At 42.3% G+C, this 23,567-nt stretch overlaps 1 pseudogene; it reads left to right on the plus strand.

Moving 5' to 3' along the window:
- The first annotated feature begins 1,094 nt into the window (after positions 1-1,094).
- On the plus strand, positions 1,095-22,713 carry LOC115160266 (bone morphogenetic protein 1-like; annotated as a pseudogene).
- The last annotated feature ends 854 nt before the right edge of the window (positions 22,714-23,567 follow it).

Raw genomic sequence — 23,567 nt, forward strand, 5'->3', positions numbered from 1 at the left:
AGAGTATGTCTTCAGCTCAACTCTACATCTGCTGAACACTATCACGCCCATTTATGTTGTAGTGGGGGTATTGGAACATGGCCGTAGAGTTTGTGTGGGGTTGGTTGTGTACATGATCCTCCTTCATTTGGAAGTACACAAAAATAATGTAGAACTTTATTTGGGGAAAAAGTATTGATATGATTATTTCCATTTTATGTAATTGTGTTGGATTGGAGACCTCATGTATATGTGCGCACACACGTGAGAGCTAGTGTGTATGTTAGTGTTCTTTTGCAGTGCACACAGTATGCAGGAGGTGTATTGGCTGCTCAAACAGTAGGTCAGACTAACAGAGCCATGTGAGGGTCTCCCGTTGGGGAGAGGGAAGCACCAATCACACATCCGCTCACATATCATAGCCAGCAGGCAGGGTCGCTTCACACATGTGACTCTCCAGCAAAACACAGCGCATGTAAAAAATGAGGGACCTGAGCAAAACATACTACAAAAGGAAACTTAAAGCAACAATTAAAAGAATCACATTAAAAACAAACCATGTTTCAGCTGCAGCATCCCTTCTGCCTGTGTGTTACTGTTCCAGCTGCAGCATCACTTCTGCCTGTGTGTTACTGTTCCAGCTGCAGCATCACTTCTGCCTGTGTGTTACTGTTCCAGCTGCAGCATCACTTCTGCCTGTGTGTTGCTGTTCCAGCTGCAGCATCACTTCTGCCTGTGTGTTACTGTTCCAGCTGCAGCATCACTTCTGCCTGTGTGTTGCTGTTCCAGCTGCAGCATCACTTCTGCCTGTGTGTTGCTGTTCCAGCTGCAGCATCACTTCTGCCTGTGTGTTACTGTTCCAGCTGCAGCATCACTTCTGCCTGTGTGTTGCTGTTCCAGCTGCAGCATCACTTCTGCCTGTGTGTTACTGTTCCAGCTGCAGCATCACTTCTGCCTGTGTGTTACTGTTCCAGCTGCAGCATCACTTCTGCCTGTGTGTTGCTGTTCCAGCTGCAGTTTCCTGGGAAACATTACCTTGGATGAGGAGGACCTGCGTATGTTTAAGGTGGACCACAGTCTGGATGTTACTCATAGGACCATCCAGAACTTTAACAATGCAGATGCAGGTTCAGTGTGGGAGCCGCGCTGGACATGGAGGATCCAAGATTGGGGTCAATGTAGGGTGTTTTCACATGACTGCCATCTCCTTTGCAAATTCATGCATGAATTTGAGATGAGGGGTTACATTAAAATTGATTGAATGACCTCAAACCTGCATGGGCCACATATCTGTTTGCATGTGTCTGTTCCAGTGAATGGTTTGTCGTCCAGTGAGAGCAGTAAGAATGACACGTCTCCAGACAGTCAGGCCCAGGGCTCCCTACTGATTTTCATCACAGCAGAACATTGCCAGTTGCTTCAGAGCTGTGGCCCTTTAAGTTCTCCTTGACAAAACAATAGATGGTAATGCACTTCAGGCAGGAACGCTTCACTGTCATTTTAGAATTTTGTCTTTGGCTCCTGTGGTTTCAAACCTAATGATTCTCTCCATGAGCAGCAGCTCTACATGCCTCTCCATTGCTCTTTAACCTTTTCACCATATCTGCTATTCAGACAGGGTTCATGCTGCACATTGCAGGACCAACTGATCTTTATTCTCTCATATTCTTTGCATAAGATATTGATAAAGACTGGGAACAAATGGGCTCGGAGTCTGTCTGATCGAGCAGTAACGCTCTTGTCCTCGGAACCACATACGGAAGCCGGATCCATCCCTGCATCCACCCTATGCATTTCTCATCCTTCTGTCTCTCTGTTTCTCTTCTTCTGTCATTTCACAAATAAATACAAATATGAAAGGAGTTTTCAATTCTGTTCTCCTTTAAAAAATAAAGTAAGAAAAGACTGGGAACAAAGCGGTGAGGTAGTTATTGTATAAAGGGATTTGATTGTGAACAGTGTACTGTAAGCCTGGATGTGTCTGTGTTTGCCTGGATGTGTCTGTGTTTGCCTGGATGTGTCTGTGTTTGCCTGGATGTGTCTGTGTTTGCCTGGATGTGTCTGTGTTTGCCTGGATGTGTCTGTGTTTGCCTGGATGTGTCTGTGTTTGCCTGGATGTGTCTGTGTTTGCCTGGATGTGTCTGTGTTTGCCTGGATGTGTCTGTGTTTGCCTGGATGTGTCTGTGTTTGCCTGGATGTGTCTGTGTTTGCCTGGATGTGTCTGTGTTTGCCTGGATGTGTCTGTGTTTGCCTGGATGTGTCTGTGTTTGCCTGGATGTGTCTGTGTTTGCCTGGATGTGTCTGTGTTTGCCTGGATGTGTCTGTGTTTGCCTGGATGTGTCTGTGTTTGCCTTTGTGTTGCCTGGATGTGTCTGTGTTTGCCTGGATGTGTCTGTGTTTGCCTGGATGTGTCTGTGTTTGCCTGGATGTGTCTGTGTTTGCCTGGATGTGTCTGTGTTTGCCTGGATGTGTCTGTGTTTGCCTGGATGTGTCTGTGTTTGCCTGGATGTGTCTGTGTTTGCCTGGATGTGTCTGTGTTTGCCTGGATGTGTCTGTGTTTGCCTGGATGTGTCTGTGTTTGCCTGGATGTGTCTGTGTTTGCCTGGATGTGTCTGTGTTTGCCTGGATGTGTCTGTGTTTGCCTGGATGTGTCTGTGTTTGCCTGGATGTGTCTGTGTTATTGTCAGAATTCATGGCAAAAGAAAGAAAACCGGGAACATTGCCTCAGAGCAAAGTCTTTCTTCATTTTCTAAATCTGGGCTTTCATGTGTGACTGACCACAGAGCTAGAGCTGTGTTGTGTTTCTCCAGTTGCAGAGTTTGACCATGCTGGGTTATTGAAGTGTGTGCAGTTGTCACGACTTCCGCCGAAGTCGGTCCGTTATTGTGGCCTTGGATTTATTTGACAGCATCATGCATTATGCACCGAACACCTTTTTCAGGTTGGTACAAAGAACTGATTATTCATAAGCTCTGTTTGGTTAATTGGTTACTGTGTGGTTGCACAATAAATTTGTATCGAAGTTCAATCATTCTTCTCCTCAGTATCTATACGAAACAAAAATATAAATGCATCATGTAAAGTGTTGGTCCCATGTTTCATGAGCTGAAAGAAAATATCCCTGAAATGTTTTAAATGCACAAAAAGCCTATTTTACTTAAATTCTGTGCACAAATTTGTTTACATCCCTGTTGGTGTGCATTTCTCCTTTGCCAAGATAATCCATCGACCTGACAGGTGTGGCATATCAAGAAGCTGATTAAACAGCATGATCATTACACTGTGCTGTGGACAATAAAAGGCCAATCTAAAATGTGCAGTTTTGTCACACAACACAATGCCACAGATGTCTCAAGTTTTGAGGGAGCGTGCAATTGGCATGCTGACTGCAGGAATGTCCACCAGAGCTGTTGTCAGAGAATTGAATGTTAATTGCTCTACCATAAGCCACCTCCAACGTCATTTTAGAGAATTTGGAAGTACGTCCAACCAGCCTCACAACCGCAGACCATGTGTAACCACACCACCCCAGGACCTCCACATCCGGCTTCTTCACCTGAGGGATTGTCTGAGACCAGCCACCTGAAAACTCAAGTATGATTGGCTGGGCCTTGCTCCCTAGTGGGTGTGCCTGGCTTCCAAGTGGGTGCCCTCCCAGGCCACCCATGGCTGCCTGCGCCGCTGCCCTGTCATGTGAAATCCATAGATTAGGGCCTATTGAATTAATTTCAATGGACTGATATCCTTATATGAACTGTATCTCAGTAAAATCGTTGAAATTGTTCCATGTTGCGCTTATATTTTTATTCAGTATACATTTGATTTAGTCTAACCTTCAGTTGAGTATTATTCACTCAAGTACTTTGTTTTTCACCTGACATATTCCAGTCAGGTTGCTTGTGCACGATAACATTAAATCTTCTAATTAGTAAACATATTAGAATAACAATGTCATTGTCAGGAACTGGTTATCTTCCAACAAAACAAACACATTGCATCTAAATCTGACTTCAAAGAACCCTGGGATGCCATGGGGATTGGGTCCTGATTGTGATTAGAATGATTTCACAGAAGACCGATGTCTTTTCATTTCTGTCTCGTGCATGTTGTTACCCTGTTGGTGTTAAGATGTTTTACCTCCACCAACACTTTGGAGGCCAGGGTCGTGGTGGCGGGCCAGGGTAAATATAGGGCTGTCAGTTGGGTCTTTGTTTGGGACAATCTAGGCTTTCAGGGCTGGGCTCCACTGAGCCCGTTGGCACAGCATAAAGCCCTCATTCAGACTGCTCCATTTTCACACGCCTGCCATTCAAGAGTGCATCACCATGGGAACTGGGTGACACCTGGCTGCTGGGGGGACAGAAAGGGAGGTCGATAAAGTAGAAAAGTGTCAAACCGGAACCCCATGTGAAAATGTCTTATTATGGCCTGCTTCTCAGCAGTGCCAAGTCATGACTACTTTTCCAGTGCTGGAACTGTTGTTGATGATGGTGATGTCTAGGATGAATGGTTATTTTCCAGTGATGGAACTGTTGTTGATGATGGTGATGTCTAGGATGAATGGTTATTTTCCAGTGCTGGAACTGTTGTTGATGATGGTGATGTCTAGGATGAATGGTTGAGTTTTGACAGTACAAAAAAGTCTTAAAAGTCAGCTGAATACAAATTAAACATTTTGTTTTGCAAAGAGAGAATAGGGAGAGGTCTCTCTTAAAGCTAGATCCGTAATGGTGAAACTACCACATCCATTTGCAATATTACAACAATAAAGAAGTTACTTCAAACAACATACACTTTTTCCCCCTCATTTTTGCACGTGTGACAGAACAGCAGAGTACTGTAATTGGTTTTACCACGATGCTGGATGCTCCTCTACCTTTCATCAACAAAACAAAAACCAGAACCATTGCACTGGGGGCGAAGAGTGGCGCTGTTTTCAACTTCAGAGGCGTCTTCTTAGACACCATTCTGCCTGTTATGATGTCAATGGAGCCAGGCCACCCATTGGGCAGAGGACAAGGCTGAGCAAAGGGGACATCGCACGAGCTCGCAAACTCTACAAGTGTACAAGACACATCCAACTTCACAGACCCCCTGACTCATGTAGGCTTTTCACCACTTGAAATGTCAGAGAGAACATGAGGATAAACCCTGCAAAAGATCTGACTACTACCACCCCCACCCATTCAAAGGAGATTGATTGATTCTTTAGTTTCCAAAAAGTGGAATTCAGTTTATTGTTGTAGTCTGGAGAACTCAAGCCCCAGGAACGGGCCACAGTTGTTACAATTCAACAACCAATCAATCAGCAACCATCAAGTGCTTGGTATTGTGCCTCCTTTTTAAGGCTAAGGGAAATCTTTGTTGAGACAGCTGAAACGAAAGCTTGTCTTTTGTATCCCAGCAATGTTTTTCTATTGTAGCTTACTGTATCCATTTCTGTGGTGTGTTTAGAGTGTGTTTCTTTTCACTGTGTGCTGTGTTGTGTTTTTATGGGCAGGGTGTGGGGACCGCCTACAGGACAGTAGTGGAAACTTCTCCTCTTCTGGTTATCCCAATGGATATGCAGCCTATGTCCACTGTATCTGGAGGATCTCTGTCACACCTGAAGAGAAAGTAGGTTGAAAACAGCCAAGGACTAGCCGTCAAACTCAGTTCTCATCTGTGCAGTGAGTTTCTCAGTGAATTCTGTCAGTTCACTTGACAACAAACATATCGTATCCTATAACCAAAGGAGATGATAGTTCTGGTTGAATTTAATTGAAGTGCATTGGCTTCAGTCTTTTCTGTTTAGAATAGTTCAGAAATAGCCTCTTAACTTCTTATGGATGGTGGCAGTATTGAGTAGCTTGGATGACTGATGTGCCCAGAGTAAACTGCCTGCTACTCACTCCCAGAAATGAAGATATGCATATTATTAGTTGGATAGAAAACACTCTGAAGTTTCTAAAACTGTTTGAATGATGTCTGTGAGTATAACAGAACTCATAGGGCAGGCAAAAACCTGAGAAAAAATCCAAACAGGAAGTGGTTTGTAGTTTTTCAAGTGATTGCCTATCCAAACTACAGTGTCTGTGGGGTCATTTTGCACTTCCTAAGGCTTCCACTAGATGTCAACAGTCTTTAGAACCTTGTTTGAGGCTTCTACTGTGAAGTGAGGATGAATAAAAGCTCATTGAGTGAGTGGACTGCCAGCAGGGCATGAGGCTCAGCCATGCGCGCTCACGTGAGAGATAGCTCAGTTCCATTGCATTTCTGAAGACAAAGGATTTCTCCGGTTGAAACTTTATTGCAGATTTATGATAAAAACATCCTAAAGATTGATTCTATACATCGTTTGACATGTTTCTACGAACTGTAATGGGATTCTTTGAGTTTTCGTCTGACCTCCGCATCGGGACTTTGGATTTGTGAACTGAAGGCGCGAACAAAAAGGAGGTTTTTGGACATAAAGGATGGACTTTATCGCACAAAACAAAGATTTATTGTTGAACTGGGATTCCTGGGAGTGCATTCTGATGAAGATCATCAAAGGTAAGTGAATATTTATAATGCTATTTCTGACTATTGTTAACTCCAACATGGCGGATATATTGTATGGCATGTTTTTGTGTCTGAGCGCCGTACTCAGATTATAGCTTTTTCGGGTAAAGCTTTTTTGAAATCTGACACAGCGGTTGCATTAAGGAGAAGTTTATCTAAAGTTCCATGTATAACAACTGTATTTCCATCAACATTTATGATGAGTATTTCTGTAAATTGAACATAATGCGCCAATGTAAACTGAGATTTTTGGATATAAATATAAACTTTATCGAACAAAACATACATGTATTGTGTAACATGAAGTCATATGAGTGTCATCTGATGAAGATCATCAAAGGTTAGTGATTAATTTTATCTCTATTTCTGCTTTTGTGACTCCTCTCTTTGGCTGGGAAATGGCTGTGGTTTTTTGTGTGTAGGCGCTGACCTAACATAATCATATGGTTTGCTTTCGCCGTAAAGCCTTTTTGAAATCAGACATTGGCTGGATTAATAAGAAGTAAAGCTTTAAAATGGTGTATAATACTTGTATGTTTGAGGAATTTTATGAGATTTTTATTGTTTTGAATTTGGCGCCCTGCACTTTCACTGGCTGTTGTCATATTGATCCCGCTAATGGGATTCAAGCCATAAGAATTAATAGCCTCAGGAGTCTGTGGCTCTGGAGTTGAATCCCTGCCTTGCAGCCAATGGGTTGAAGGTTTAAATCACCAGTTTTTTGTGGATTTCTTGGGAGCAGCAGGTATCCTAGCGGTTAAGAGCATTGGGCCAGTAACCGAAAGGTCGCTTGTTTGATTCCCGACTAGCCGAATAGGTGAGAAATCTGTCAATGTGCCCTTTAGTAAGGCACTTAACCCTAATTGCTCCTGTTAGTCGCTCTGGATAAGAGCATCCTGACTGGTTGCATCACTACCTGGTACGGCAATTGCTCGTCCTCTGACCGCAAGGCACTACAGAGGGTAGTGCATACGGCCCAGTACATCACTGGGTCTAACCTCTACACCAGGCGGTGTCAGAGGAAGGCCCTAAAAATTGTCAAAGACCCCAGCCACCCCAGTCATAGACTGTTCTCTCTACTACCGCATGGCAAGCGTTACCGGAGTGCCAAGTCTAGGACAAAAAGGCTTCTCAAAAGTTTTTACCCCCAAGCCATAAGACTCCTGAACAGGTAATGAAATGGCTACCCGGACTATTTGCATTGTGTGCCCCCCCAACCCCCCCAATCCCTCTTTTTACGCTGCTGCTACTCTCTGTTTATCATATATGCATAGTCACTTTAACTATACATTCATGTACATACTACCTCAATTGGGTCGACCAACCAGTGTTCCCGCACATTGGCTAACCGGGCTATCTGCATTGCGTCCCGCCACCCACCACTCGCCAACCCCTCTTTTCTGTCTGTCTGTCTGTCTGTCTGTCTGTCTGTCTGTCTGTCTGTCTGTCTGTCTGTCTGTCTGTCTGTCTGTCTGTCTGTCTGTCTGTCTGTCTGTCTGTCTGTCTGTCTGTCTGTCTGTCTGTCTGTCTGTCTGTCTGTCTGGAGAAAAACCCCTCTGAAAGGTCTTTACATGGATGAAGATTTAGATTGGAACCCATCCACAGGGAACTCTTCAGAGAGGCCTGCTGTCTACATCTGCCAATACGTCATTTAGAAAACATCTGTGCCTAAGTCAATGTTCACCTGAGATTTTGAATTCCTAGAGCAGAACAGTTTATGGAAATGTAGAGAATTTGAATAGAATGTACAATATGTTCAGAATAATACACTGATGCATAAAGATCAGACTTCACCAGCTGTCTGTGTAACTGAGATGAACTAAGAGCTACCCGCCTCAGTGTAGTTATTCGTCGTTACCCTGGAGTTGTTGTTGTTGAGTTTTTATTTGTTTGTCTTTCGTATCAGGACGTTACTGTGGGGACAGTCTACCTGGCCCCATCGTTTCCACGGACTGTCGGCTATTGATAGATTCCAGGAGCAGCAGCAACTGGGTGGGCAAGGGCTTCTCAGCCGTGTATGAAGTTAACATCAGCCGTTTCACCATAGACCGTATTGTCTATATATTGTCTAAATGTCCTTCTTTTAGTGTCTGAAAAGCCTTAGTTTTCTGCAACATTCAAATTACATAAGCGCTATAAATACTAAACACAAAACTGATGTTTTGCCACTATATTCCCTTGATTTAAAAAAAGAGGGAAGTTGATATTGTTGTTAGAAGAATTCATGGAAGGTGTACCCCCCTTCCTCTCTCACCAGCCATCTGTGGGGGAGAGGTGAACAGGAACAATGGCCAGATCCAGTCACCTAACTACCCGGTGTGTGTGGAAGATCACTGTCGCGCAGGATTTCCATGTGGGCCTCTCCTTCCAGTCATATGAAGTAAAGATTATGAAGCAGAAAGGGAAGTGGAATGTCATTTTCACTCAATCATGTACTTGTATGCAGTGCTTGACTTGGACTGAAATAGATGCCGGTAATTATTTTGGGTGACTGTACTGTTTATATTTAGGTGCCGGAGCTCCACAATACTTTTGAGCTAATATTTTAAGCTCAGCAAAAGAAAAGAAACGTCCTCTCACTGTCAACTGCGTTTATTTTCAGCAAACTTAACGTGTGTTAATATTTGTATGAACATAAGATTCAACAACTGAGACATAAACTGAACAAGTTCCACAGACATGTGACTAACAGAAATGGAATAATGTGTTCCTGAACGTTCCTCTGCACTGCCACACACAACTTTTTTTCAGCTGGCACAATTTGATTGGCTGCTGTCCGATTCAAACTGTAATCCGTTAAATGAAGAGTTGATGCACTGCACACAAGGCTCAAGTCCAAGTCAAGTCACGTGTCATTGGTGTTAAAGTCAAAGTCGAGTTGCAAGTTATCATATTTGTGACTCGAGTCTGACTCAAGTCCAACTCATGTGACTCGAGTCCACACCTCTGCCAGGACGTATACTCGAAGCATGCGCGGACCAACTGGCAAGTGTCTTCACTGACATTTTCAACCTGTCCCTGACCGAGTCTGTAATACCTACATGTTTCAAACAGACCACCATAGTCCCTGTTCCCAAGAAAGTGAAGGTAACCTGCCTAAATGATTACCGGGCCCCTAACATAGAAATCAGAATGTTTCAGATTGAAATAATGTACTGAACATACTACAATTGTGCAGATTCTAGTTTCCACCTTCATCCTTTGCCTATACTGACATTATTGCAAACAATTTTGGTTCCTAATGTTAGCAAAAGCTGTCTGGTGTCATGAGATTTTTATGATGCTTTATTATAAATAACTACACAATTGGTGACTTGTTTTTTAATATATGGTATTGGAGTCAGTTTTAATGAAGAAATTACCAATGATCCATGTTTCAGATTAAATCATTTATTGCCAATTCTTATAAACAAGGCTAACCCTCTTCTGCCCTATGCATAATTCCTAAATATGTGCCTAAATAACATACCCCAAATAAAATAAAGATCTGAACTATATGGACGGCATCAATGTGGTACCTACAGAGAACAAGCATCTGTGAAACTGCAACTGTAGTGTCAAGACATTATGTGGACATTCCTGAGTAAGTTCAACAGGAGATAAACCATAGCAGAAAATACTCTGAAACAGTATTTTGACCATTGGGTAGAACAGGTTAAGGCAGTTGTCCTTGTGTTTGTTCCCTTGTAAACAAAACTCAGAAATTACACTGCCCCATGAGCCCAGCGTCGAGCCTTCTTGTGAGCAAACCCATTTATGTCTTTCAAGTTTAATTTTCTAGCTAACTGGTTTTCAATTGAAGGATGGCAAGGCTGTTCAACCTGTCTTGGCACATTGTAGTTCTTAGATAGTTCTTTATAAGTTTCAGCTTAGTGAAGGCATGTTCGCCTCCAGCAACTTTTACAGGCATGGTACAGAAGATTCGCAGTGCAATGCACACCTCTCCAAAAATGCTCTGTAGCTGCATCTTGTGGATGGCATTTAGGAGCTCTACAGGAGAAAGACCTTCTGAAAAAGTGGCAACATATATCGTCTTTAGACGTCGCACTTCATTTTCAAATCCATCTGTGAGATCTTTGGAGTACTTGTTTCTCAATTTGTGGCAAGATACACAACTTTTGTTTTCAGTCATTTTCCTAAATGTAATTGTAAATGTAATTGGTGAAAACTCCTCGCATATAGTTGCACTCGTGTGGAACCGCATGTCCAAATAATTGTTTATACTATCCAGAGCCACATAAAACATTGTTTTGAGAAATCCAGTGTCTGACGTCTGTTAATCTGCTATGTCATCTTCAGTCTCATCAGGGAAACGTTTAATTTTTTTCTGGCGGCTCCTCTGTTCACTGTGAAACTGAGGAGTTACACCCATTTCATTTGCCACCATGCAGGCTTCTGCCAGAAGAGCGTCCCGTTGATTAGGCAGAGCCTGTATTTCTTCCTGTAGTGCCTTAATGTGAGCTGCTTCAGTGTCCAGAGAAATATTTCCTGACTGAAGAATTAGCCTTAATTCTCAATACACTGCAAGTCTTTTACCCAGAAAGTGAGCAGGAAGATTGCCTTGAAAGACATGAAGTAGCTTTTCAGACCTTTTACCTCAGATTTGGCTTCGTTTGTCAGGCTGCAGGTAGCAAGAACCATGTCTAGGGCCTTGATGATAGACGGTAAATGAGTTGCCACTGGTTGGACCACAGCAATATGTGCACTCCATCGCGTGTCTGAAAGGCGTTTAAGACAGCAGCCAGTCTTTTCCTTGAGAATGGTCCATCGCTCTGAGCTGGCACTGAACAGATTGTAAAGACGATTCACACAGCCAAAAAAGGTTGATACTTCTGGGCACGACTAAGCTGCATGTACACCCACAAGATTAAGAGTTAAGAGAGAGTGGGAGGCACAAGGTGAGTATGTGGCCAGTGGATAATTTTTGCAGTATGTGTGCTTGAACTCCCTTCACTTTCCCTGACATATTTGCACCATTATCACAGCCTTTACCACGGCAATCTGCTATGTCAATACCATGCCCTTCCAATATTTCACTGCCTGTCCTTCTAGCAAAGTCTTTAAATTCATGAAAACGTTCAATTATTTCCCATTCACCTGTTCCCTGAACTTTATCTTTCTCTACATATCTCACCAATAATACATTTTGCTCAGTACGAGAAATGTCTGGTGTTGCATCACATATAACCGAGTAATAGATTGCATCTTCTCTTTCATAAAGTGTTGTTTTCAAAACCCATTGACCACATATTCCTATGAAGTCGTTTTGACTCTCAGGGCTGAGGTAATGAGTCAGTCGGGCTCCTTTCTTTATGTCCCTGACTTCCTGTAAGTGCTCACGTAATTTGACAACAGTTCAAGTAAGCCCAGGTAATGTCCATTATGCACATCAAGATTGAGTGATTTCCCCTGGAATGGCAGATTCCTAGATGCTAAGTACAGTGTTACATCCACAATCCTTTCCACATGTGCTCTGTTTTTTTTGTGACTGGATTTGTTTCTGTAGCTGACTGTATATACTTAGCTGTTGTTACGGTATGCTGCAGATTTTTCCAGTAACAGTAACAGCTCTTGTGAAACACACCATCCTCATGCTCTGGTAGTTTGTCATACATGTGCCGCCATTTCACTGATGATATCTTATAGTCATCTTTACTATTCAGAGAACTGGGTGATGGTTTACTTTGCTCATGAGAAAAGAGAACACATGGAATGCAATATAATGCCTTTACACTCTTACTATAAATAAGCCAGTCTCTCTGCACCTTTTCTCTTCCGTTTGCTGACTTACTATACTGTTAATAGTTGGGGAATGGCTTGCCTTCTGAGTCTGGGGACATGATTTTATACAGTTCTGTCTCCTCACCACACCTGTTGGCTAGTCTGCAAACACTTGCTTCTCTTTCATGGTCTTGTACTTTCTCTGGCCACAGTGCTGGATCATCTAAAACCTCATCTTCCTCACTTCGAATCTGTCCATACGCTTCCTTTCCGTTATTACTTGCTTGTTCAATCTCTTCTGTCACTCCTTCACTGGCACTGCTGCTACTCCTTAACTCCTCTTCCTCCTCCCTGCACTCCTCTGCATCAGAGTCTGTCTGACAGCTTTCTGCTGAGATTCTGCCTACCTGGGGCTCTCTAGGCACAAGGAGTGAGTAAACAAAGGGAATTTTAGGTTTAATGTTCGCTCCTACAAAGGTTACCATACTAAAAATCTACTACTGAAAGAAAAAACGTTTTAATAGTATACATATCAAATAGAATACGTATTTAAGTGTGTCTAAGTCATCATGTGCCTATCTTAACAATTTAAAAATGGTCTAGCTATGCTGCTGCTGCTACAAAACAACTGCCTCACCTCCAAGGTCTGTTTCAACTTCATTTAGTAGACACACATTGGGATCTTTATCTAACATCTACATAATATCAACAGTGAGGCAACTCCGGGATGCTGGCCTTCTAGGCAGAGTTGCAAAGAAAAAGCCATATCTCAGACTGGCCAATAAAAAGAAAAGATTAAGATGGACAAAATAACACAGACACTGGGCAGAGGAACTCTGCCTAGAAGGCTAGCCTCCCGGAGTTGCCTCTTCGCTGTTGATGTTGAGACTGGTGTTTTGCGGGTACTATTTAATGAAACTGCCGGTTGAGGACTTGTGAGGCGTTTGTTTCTCAAACTAGACACTCTGATGTACTTGTCCTCTTGCTCAGTTGTGCACCGGGGCCTCCCACTCCTCTTTCTATTCTGGTTAGAGCCAGTTTGCGTTGTTCTGTGAAGGGAGTAGTACACAGCGTTGTACGAGATCTTCAGTTTCTTGGCAATTTCTCGCATGGAATAGTCTCATTTCTCAGAACAAGAATAGACTGACGAGTTTCAGAAGAAAGTTCTTTGTTTCTGGCCATTTTGAGCCTGTAATCGAACCCACAAATGCTGATGCTCCAGATACTCAACTAGTCTAAAAAAGGCCAGTTTTATTGCTTCTATAATCAGAACAACAGTTTTCAGCTGCACTAACATAATTGAAAAAGGGTTTTCTAATGATCAATTAGTCTTTTAAAACAATAAACTTGGATTAGCTCACACAATTTGCCATTTGGAACACAGAAGTGATGGTTGCTGATAATGGGCCTCTGTAGCCTATGTAGATATTCCATAAAAAAAACAGCCTTTTCCAGCTACAATAGTCATTTACAACATTAACAATGTCTACACTGTATTTCTGATCAATTTGATGTTATTTTAATGGACAAAAAATGTGCTTTTCTTTCAAAAACAAGGACATTTCTAGGTGACCTCAAACTTTTGAACGGTAGTGTATATACTAGGCCAGGCCTGGGCAAATGCCGGCCCGGGGGCCGTATGCGGCCCGCGACCTGATTCAATACGGCCCGCGGAATCATGCTCAGATCACATAAAGAATTTGTGATAGTAAAGTTTTGAAAAACATATTTGTTATTCAAATTAAAAGCCCAATGAATACTCTCCTATGTGTAATGATTTAACTCCCACCGCTTGTGGGACATTATTTTGAAAGCACGTATAAATAACAACTGCACGAGGACAGACAGTGACTGAACGGCTAACACACACGTCACAGTTACAAATAGTAGCTAGCTAGAAATTGTGCAAAAATGAGTTTTTCAAAGATTTCAAAGAAAAGGAAAGTAGACAATGAATGTTTGGTGTTCTAGCAATAGTGGACATCAAAATATTTCTTTATTGAAGTATCAGGGAAAGCTGTGTGCTTAGTGTGCAAAGAGAGCATCGCTGTCTTGAAAGACTAAAACTTGTCCCAACACTTCCAGGCGAAGCATGCAGAGAAATATAGAAATATGTCTTCTGAGCAGAGGGCAAGTACATCGAAAGAGTTGCTTTCTCTGTTGCAAAAGCAGCAAGGACTTTTCACCATACTGCATTCAGCAAACAACGAAATTGTGAGAGCTAGCTGTGTACTATCCCACAAAATTGCTAAACATAGCAAGCCATTCGCTGAGGGCAAAATAATGTTTAATTGACTCTGCAGCAATACTTTGCCCCGACAAGAAAGAGCTGTTTGAAAATGTTTCCCTGACAAGACGAACAGTGACACGGCGTGTTGAGGACATCGCAGAGAATATGGAACAACAGTTGAAAGACAAGGTAAAGGATTTCACCTATTTCTCCTTGGCCCAGGATGAGAGCAGTGATGCACGTGACATGGAGCAGTTGTTGATATTCTTACAAGGCATAACTCCAGAACCCCAGACTTTGAAATTACAGAGGAGCTTGCTTCAGTGCAGTCAATGAAGAGTGCCCAAACTTGACAGGAAAAAACATTGGCCTTTTGAAAAGGATACAAGATCAAGTAGATGAGCTGAACCCAGATCAGAATTTTTTTTTCTCCTGCATTGCATCATTCATCAGGAGGTGCTCTGTAAATGTGTTCTGAAAATGAATCATGTTGTGGATACAGTCACAAAAGTGGTAAACTTCATAAGAGCAAAATCTTTAAACCACAGGCAATTTGTCTCACTGTTGGAAGAGACAGAGTCAGGTCATGCAGATCTCCCCTACCATGCAAACGTGAGATGGCTGCGTTTGGGAAAGGTGCTTAAAAGGGTGTGAGACCTGAAGTCGGAGATTTCTGAGTTTTTGCAAATGAAAGGAAAATATATGGATTTCCCTCAACTGCAAGATAAAGAATGGTTGGCTGATTTTGCCTTCATCATGGACATCATGGCACTCATGAATGAACTGAATTGCAAACTACAAGGGAAGGGCCTTTTTTCAGATCAGATGTACAACCTTGTCAAAGCCTTCAAGAGAAAATTACTCCTCCTGACCCGCAAAGTAGAAGCCAACAATGTCACCCACCTTCTGACACTACTAGTCTGTTCCCTATCAGATGACCAGCAAGTATACATCGCTGCTGCGTGATTTGAACGGTGAGTTTTGAGGATTTCAAAGTGTTGGACAATGACATGATGTTGGTTTCCTCACCTTTCACCTTCAATGTGGATAACGCTCCCACTGACCTGCAGCTTGAGCTTATCGATCTTCAGACTGATGCAGTGACTGGAGAACTATTCAAAACAATGTCACTGATGAGGTTCTATGCATCTCTCGATGAACAAGATTTCTAAAGATTAGGAGTCATGCTCAGAAGATGTTGGTACATTTTTGGGTCAACCTATGTATGTGAACAGACATTTTCAGTGATGAAATATAATAAGTCAAGGCACAGATCATCTCTTACTGACTCTCACCTCTCAGCAATCCTGCGCATAGGGACGTCAGAAACTATATCTGACTTCACTGCTCTAGTCAATGCCCATCAGAGACTTCACTCCTCACACTGATTGAGTAGTTTAAATGTAACGTTGAGCTCTCTCTCTTTCTTGTGATTTTGTGCATACCCGTTAACAAGAGTTCTGTCCGTGTTGCTGAATGCACAGTGTACTTTTCCCTGCTGCTACTCACTGCTACTCACGGTTTATTATCTATGTCTTTACAAATTACGTCGACTAACCTGTACCCACGCACATTGACTCGGTACCGGCACCCCCTGTATATAGTCTCGTTATTATGTCATTTTCTTGTGTTGCTTTTTTATTATTATAATTTTTTATTTTTTTACTTTAGTTTCTTTAGTAAATATTTTCTTAACTCTATTTATTAAACTGCATTGTTGGTTAAGGGCTTGTAACTAAGCATTTCACGGTAAGGTTTGACTGATCAGATCAAATGATTGACATAAAGAGCCGTTGTGTTGAACACTGTGCGATGTTTAACAGTGAGAATGGCAGAATGGTGAACTTACTAAATGACTGAGAGTTTGACTGTGTGAAATTAGGTTGCTTCTTGTGTAAATATTTTCCGTCTGGATTTGAATGATTTGGTAACCCAAATGGTAACCCAAATGCGCCGATCAGATCTTATCGGTGCATGTGACAAATACAATTTGATTTCATTTGATTTGTGTTGGAGACTTCTTCTTTATTACTGATAGGATACTGCTATGTCAGCTTGAAATAATCCTATTTATAACCGACATAGCAGAGTAGATGTGAATTTGTAGGACAGTTGAGCATCCTGTGTCAACATTCTCCAAGGTGCCTTGCCTGTCTCTACCATAGATTGAGAGGCATGACAGCTGTGCCTATGACTACCTGGAGGTGAGAAACGGGAAGTCAGAGAGCAGTCCACTGCTGGGCCGCTTTTGTGGCTACGACAAACCAGATGACATCAAGACCAGCTCCAACCAGCTCTGGATGAAGTTTGTGTCTGATGGGTCAGTGAACAAGGCTGGATTTGCTGCCAACTACTTCAAAGATCGGAGATCAAGAATAGTGTCCATCTGTGACTAGTGTTAATGATGATGATGAGATGCTACAGGATTGGGTCATTTTGCACCAAAATCCTTGACAACATTTACTACCAGTGAAGAATTTGTCATAATATATTAGTTCACATTAACATCTGTGGAACCATCTTCTGATTATTAAACTCTATCTCAGGCCTTCACATTTACATTAAAGGCCCAATGCAGCCATTTTTATCTCAATATCAAGTTATTTCTGGGTAACAACTAAGTACCTTACTGTAATTGTTTTCAATTAAAATTCACCTGTATATTTCTGCACTGTTGCACATATTAGCTGATGACGACCAACATGGCTGACCTATGGAATGAAAGAGTTACGTCTTCCTCCGCATATCAGTTCATTTGATATACTTAGTATTTGTGGGCTTTAGACGGAAGGCAGGATGTCCACCTGTGTGTACACAATAAAAGTTTGAATAGTTTTACTTTGGCCATTTGCATTATGATGGTTTCTTAGAAATGTTAACTCCATTTTGTCTATTTCCTTCATGGGATTTCACAACGGCCTTTCTGGATGGAAGAGATGGAGTATATTATGAACTCTTTATTTCTGTCAACTGAAAATACTATGTGAAGGAAGTGAAAGTATTAATACGATGTGCAGCAGAAGTGATGTCTTCTTCTGGTTCCTTTCTTCTTAATGGCATGTCATGTCAGCTTCTGTGGGTGGTAGAGCTGGACGAGTGTTCTAAGCCTGATATTGGGCTCTGTGAGCAGCGCTGTGTGAATGCCCTGGGCAGCTACCGATGCGCCTCTGGCCCTGGCTTTGAGCTCGCCTCAGAAAGGCACAGCTGTGAGGGTGAGTGCAAGGGGTGCTTACTGATCCATCTCCTAAAAACACCGCCAATGTAGTATGAATCACACAACTTCACCATCCCACTCACTGGACAGTCTCAAGGTGTTAGACAACTCAAGCTACAGTCTAACACCACCAAATAATCATCTGAGCAATTGTCATAATGAAATAATGAGCTTCTCAGGAGATAAATATCCCAATAGTGACACCATTGTAGTTAAAAAACACTTATCAGCCCCTGTCTTCTAACTAAATGTTGATATTCTTTATTACTTGGACATCAATTGGACACAAACTTATTAATGAACTCACTGTCTGCCACCTCAACAATCATCCTTTATCCGAGGAAAGAGTGTTTTTATAACAGTCATACCACTTCATCACAGCTGTATTATCAACGAGGCACTAAATGGATTTTGAAAAAGCTAGGATACATACATGTTCACATATAGCAGAGCAACAAGACCTGATTCAATGTAAATTATGAAAAGTATTCCATCAAGCTCTGATGGGCATTTACATTTGACATTTTAGTCATTTAGCAGACACTCTTATCCAGAGCAACTTACAGTAGTGAATGCATACATTTCATTATTTAAAAAAAAAGAAATTCCCCCCTGTACCGGCTCCCCCGTGGGAATCGAACCCACAACCCTGGTGTTGCAAACACCATGCTCTACTAACTGAGCCACACGGGACCACATCTGAGGATACATTTCGTTTTTTTGTTGTTGTTTTTTTACTTTATTTCCAGTCAAAAGTTGTAGAACACCTACTCATTCAAGGGTTTTTCTTTATTTTTGCTATTTTCTACATTGTAGAATAATAGTGAAGACATCAAAACTATGAAATAACACATTTGTAATCATGTAACCAAAAAAGTGTTAAACAAATCAAAATATATTTTATATTTGAGATTCTTCAGAGTAGCCACCATTTGCCTTGATGACAGCTTTGCACACTCTTGGCATTCTCTCAACCGGCTTCATGATGTAGTCACCTGGAATGCATTTCAATTAACAGGTGTGCCTTGTTAAAAGTTCATTTGGGGAATGTATTTCCTTCTTAATGTGTTTGAGCCAATCAGTTATGTTGTGACAAGGTAGAGCTGGTACACAGAAGATAGCCCTATTTGGTAAAAGACCAAGTCCATATTATGGCAAGAACAGCTCCATTAAGTAACGTGAAATGACAGTCCATCATTACTTTAAGACATGAAGGTCAGTCAATACTAAAGGACACCAATAATAAGATGACTTGCTTAGGCCAAGAAACACGAGCAATGGACATTAGACTGGTGGAAATCTGTCCTTTGGTTTGACGTGTCCAAATTTGAGATTTTTGGTTCCAACCACCGTGTCTTTGTGAGACGCAGAGTAGGTGAACGGATGATCTCCGCAAGTGTGGTTCCCACCGTGAAGTATGGAGGAGGAGGAGTGATGGTGTGGGGGTGCTTTGCTGGTGACACTGTGATTTATTTAGAATTCAAGGCACACTTAACCAGCATGGCTACCACAGCATTCTTCAGAGATACGCCATCCTATCTGGTTTGCACTTAGTGGGACTATCATTTGTTTTTCAACAGGACAATGACCCATCACACCTCCAGGCTGTATAAGGGCTATTTGACCAAGAAGGAGAGTGATGAAGTGCTGCATCAGATGACCTGGCCTCCACAACAAGTGCTCAGCATATGTGAGAACTCATTCAAGACTGTTGGAAAAGCATTCCAGGTGAAGCTGGTTGAGAGAACGCCTAGAGTGTGCAAAGTTGTTATCAAGGCAAAGGGTGGCTCCTTTGAAGAATCTAAAATCTAAAATATATTTTGATTTGTTTAACACTATTTTGCTTACTACCTGATTCCATGTGTTATTTCATAGTTTTGATGTCTTCACTATTATTCTACAATGTAGAAAATAGCAAAAAACAATTAAAACCTTGAATGAATAAGTGTGTCCAAACTTTTGACTGGTACTGTAGGTAGGACCTGACTTTCTTATTAGCTTCACTTACTGTAGCAGTTTGCAACCTAGTGAGCTCTCTCAGAGTATTAAAGAATATCAACATTTAGTTAGAAGACAATGATCGATGACAGCTTTTTAAATACAATGGTGTCAATATTGGGATACTTATTTCTTGAGAAGCTCATTATTCAATTAAAAACCTTGAGACTGTCCTGTGAGTGGGATGGTGAAGTTGTGTGATTCATACTACATTGATGGTGTTTTAGGAGAACTAGGGTCAGAGGCACATTGGCCCAGGGTATTCACACAGCGCTGCTCACAGCGCCCAATATCAGGCTTGATATTGAAAGGCCATATCACCCAGAAAGGCCGTATCCATCCATTCAGGAATTACATAAAGCCCTTGACATCCTATTTTACATGTCTCGTGAAATCAAAGAGCTGGGGATATGATCTGTCCTCTTGGATTACTGAGCTGTTCGGCGATGTTTCTTTTCCAGACGGCTGTGATCATGTGGTAAGCATGTAGGCACCTCCACCAGCCCCAACTGGCCTGAAAAGTACCCCAGCAAGAAGGCCTGTACCTGGGCCCTCTCTACCACCCCAGGCCACATCATCAAACTTCGATGTTTACTGCTAGTGTCATGACAAGATTGACATTGTTTTAATGGCACCTGTTATGTCATACTTGTAATGTACATTGTAACAGTACATAGACATCAGAATAAGGTTAATGTAGATTTTTACCACCTACAGTACCTCGCTGAATCTTCATAAAATGTTCAGGTTTTCAAAGAGATCGACATGGAGGCTCATTCGGAGTGTGCCTACGACCACCTGGAGATCTACAATGGGCGGGACGGCTGGGCCCCCAGTCTAGGATGCTTCCGTGGCACCAAGAAACCCTCGCCAGTCATCTCCAGCAGCAACAAGATGTTCCTGAGCTTCTTCTCTGACAACTTAGTCCAGAAGAGAGGCTTTGAGACAGTGCAGGTGGGTGACACGTACACTGGCATTAGGATTTTGTGACACCAGAAAGGAAAAGACTGAATGGATCATTCTTATTCGTGCACAGGGAGATGTGCAAACTTCTATCATGTTTTTTTTTATTTCAGAGAAATTTAAATAATCATCTAATATTGATTGTATAATCAATTATTCAACCTTTTTCATTTAGGTCTGGTCAATCCACTGCCATAGCCTATTTAAAATATTGATAATAATAATAAATAATCCATCAATCTCAGCCGACCAGTTAAGAGGTATGCTGATGGGAATATTTCTGGTTTTTGTTTTGTTTGTATTATATTATCACTAAAGTACAGTACATTATGTTAATAATGCGTGAACAACATATGTGGTTTTGTCAGGACCCCTGAATAATGAGAGGATTCATCTGAAGGAATTAATCCTGCATAAATTGAGGGCTACAATGGCCATGTTGCCATCTGGGTCTGTGATTAGTGGTCTCTTTCAACTCACGCGTATAAAGTTCCACAATACCACAGGGAATGTAGTGGAGTTTTTTGGGGAAAATAACTGGCTCTCAGAGAATTATGTGTTGCTAAATTGCACATTCCATATCTGAATGAGTTCCTTCTCTGAGCCTCGGTCTCTCATTTTGTGGCTGTGCGTTCTCAGACTGTGGAGGAAGCATTAAAGCTGAGGTCAAGACCAAAGATCTTTACTCCCACGCCCAGTTTGGGGATAACAACTACCCAGGGGTGTCTGACTGCCAATGGGTGGTCTCTGCTGAGAAAGGCTACAGAGTAGAGCTCATATTCCAAACCTTTGAGATTGAGGAAAAGCCAGACTGCGGCTACGACTACGACTACGTGGAGCTATTTGACGGTGCTGATATCAAGGCCCCAAGGCTTGGCTGTTACTGTGAATCTGGGGTAAGGACAACCAAAGGTTTCAGTACACCTACTAGACTGTAACAGCTACTGTACATATTTTTACTGTATGTAGCGTTTCACAAAATGGCAGGGGTGTTTGCATACTTTTAAAATGTAGAAGTGTAAGATTATTTCTCTCTCCTCTCTCTCTCTGACTCTCTCCTCTCTCTCTGACTCTCTCCCTCTCTCTGACTCTCTCTCTCTCTGACTCTCTCTCTCTCTCTCTCTCTCTCTGACTCTCTCCTCTCTCTCTGACTCTCTCTCTCTCTCTCTCTGACTCTCTCTCTCTCTCTGACTCTCTCTGACTCTCTCTCTCCCTCTCTCTCTCTCTCTCTCTGACTCTCTCCTCTCTCTCTGACTCTCTCCTCTCTCTCTGACTCTCTCTCTCTCTCTGACTCTCTCTCTCTCGATCTGACTCTGTCCTCTCTCTCTGACTTTCTCTCTCTCTCTCTCTGACTCTCTCCTCTCTCTCTCTGACTGTCTCTCGCTCTCTCCTCTCTCTCTGACTCTCTCCTCTCTCTCTCTGACTCGCTCTCTCTCTCTCTCTCTCTCTGACTCTCTCTCTCTCTTTCCTCTCTCTCTGACTCTCTCTCCTCTCTCTCTCTGACTCTCTCCTCTCTCTCTCTGACTCCTCTCTCTCCTCTCTCTCTGACTCTCTCTCTCCTCTCTCCTCTCTCTCTCTCCTCTCTCTCTCCTTTCGCTCTCTGACTCTCTCTTTCTCCTCTCTCTCTCCTCTCTCTCCTCTCTCTCTCCTCTCTCTCTCTGACTCTCTCTTTCTCCTCTCTCGCTCCTCTCTCTCTCTGACTCTCTCTTTCTCCTCTCTCTCTCTGACTCTCCCTCTCTCCTCTCTCTCTGACTCTCTCTTTCTCGCTCACTTTCTTTCATCCCCCTGAGGAGATCCTACTCTGCTGAGGATGCCATCGTTATATAGTTCTGATGTCACCAGCAATAAGAAGGGCTTCCAGGTACGGTACACCAGCGCAAAGTTCAAAGACCCTTTGCACATGAACCAGACTTCCTCAGACTTAATAAGAGGAGAATGTGCATCCCAATGCTTTGATACTCCCAGTTCCCTAAGAGCAGAAGGGGCTTGGATAGCTGTCCCCCCACACTCCACCCGCCACCCAAAGCCACCCCCCTTACCCTCCAATCACAACTGTAAGGAGTGAAGCCATGTAGCAAAAGACAGTGTTTTCAAGTTTGTATCATTTAGATTAGGGAGGGTGGATGAGAGGGTGGATATGTGGGGGAGACTTTAATTTAATTCCCCCCAAAGATTTTCATTTTCTCAACTAAAAAGATCCCACAGGCCTGTAAGGAACAGTGGGGTGGTGGTATTACTGTACAGGGTACACAATGGTCAGGGTACATATCTGTCTCAGTTGGTAGAGAGCATGGCAATGTTAAACACTAGGGTTGTGGGTTTGACTCCCACAGGGGACCAGTATGGGTAAAAAAAATGGATCCACTCAATACTGTAAGTCGCTCTGGATAAGAGTGTCTGCTAAATGACTAAAATGTAACATGTTATAGGGACTAATCCCCAGTTCCCCAGCCACCTCCTAACTTGAAGCTCAGCTGAGCCTGATCTCCTTGGGAAGCTAACCTTCCAACCTTACCTTGGTGTGGCTTTAATAAAAGGTTGATTACTAAATACTGAAACTACTGTATATCATTACGGGTGCACATGAATGATAAGGAAAGACAGAGAGAATCAGGGAAATGTGTTTTGAGCACACAGTTGTAATTTGTATGGTCCTCCAATGCAGATCAGGGATGATTTTTCCCCCCATAATGATTGATGTTAGCCGGACAAGAAAAACAAACATTTGTTGTCATTCTTTTCAAGAGCTAGGTTAATAAATATAGTGTAAGGTGGTGGTTTGTTATTTTCCATTTGTTTCGATGATTTGGCCCAAATGTATACTTCACAGAAGGACCAACATATTCATAAGTCCCATGCTGTCCTCAATAAGTGTTCCTGATGTTTGTTTCACTGTTCAGTTTTTAACTCTCTCTCTTT

Source organism: Salmo trutta, chromosome 23, assembly GCF_901001165.1.
Source record: "Salmo trutta chromosome 23, fSalTru1.1, whole genome shotgun sequence".
Taxonomy (NCBI): Eukaryota; Metazoa; Chordata; class Actinopteri; order Salmoniformes; family Salmonidae; genus Salmo; species Salmo trutta.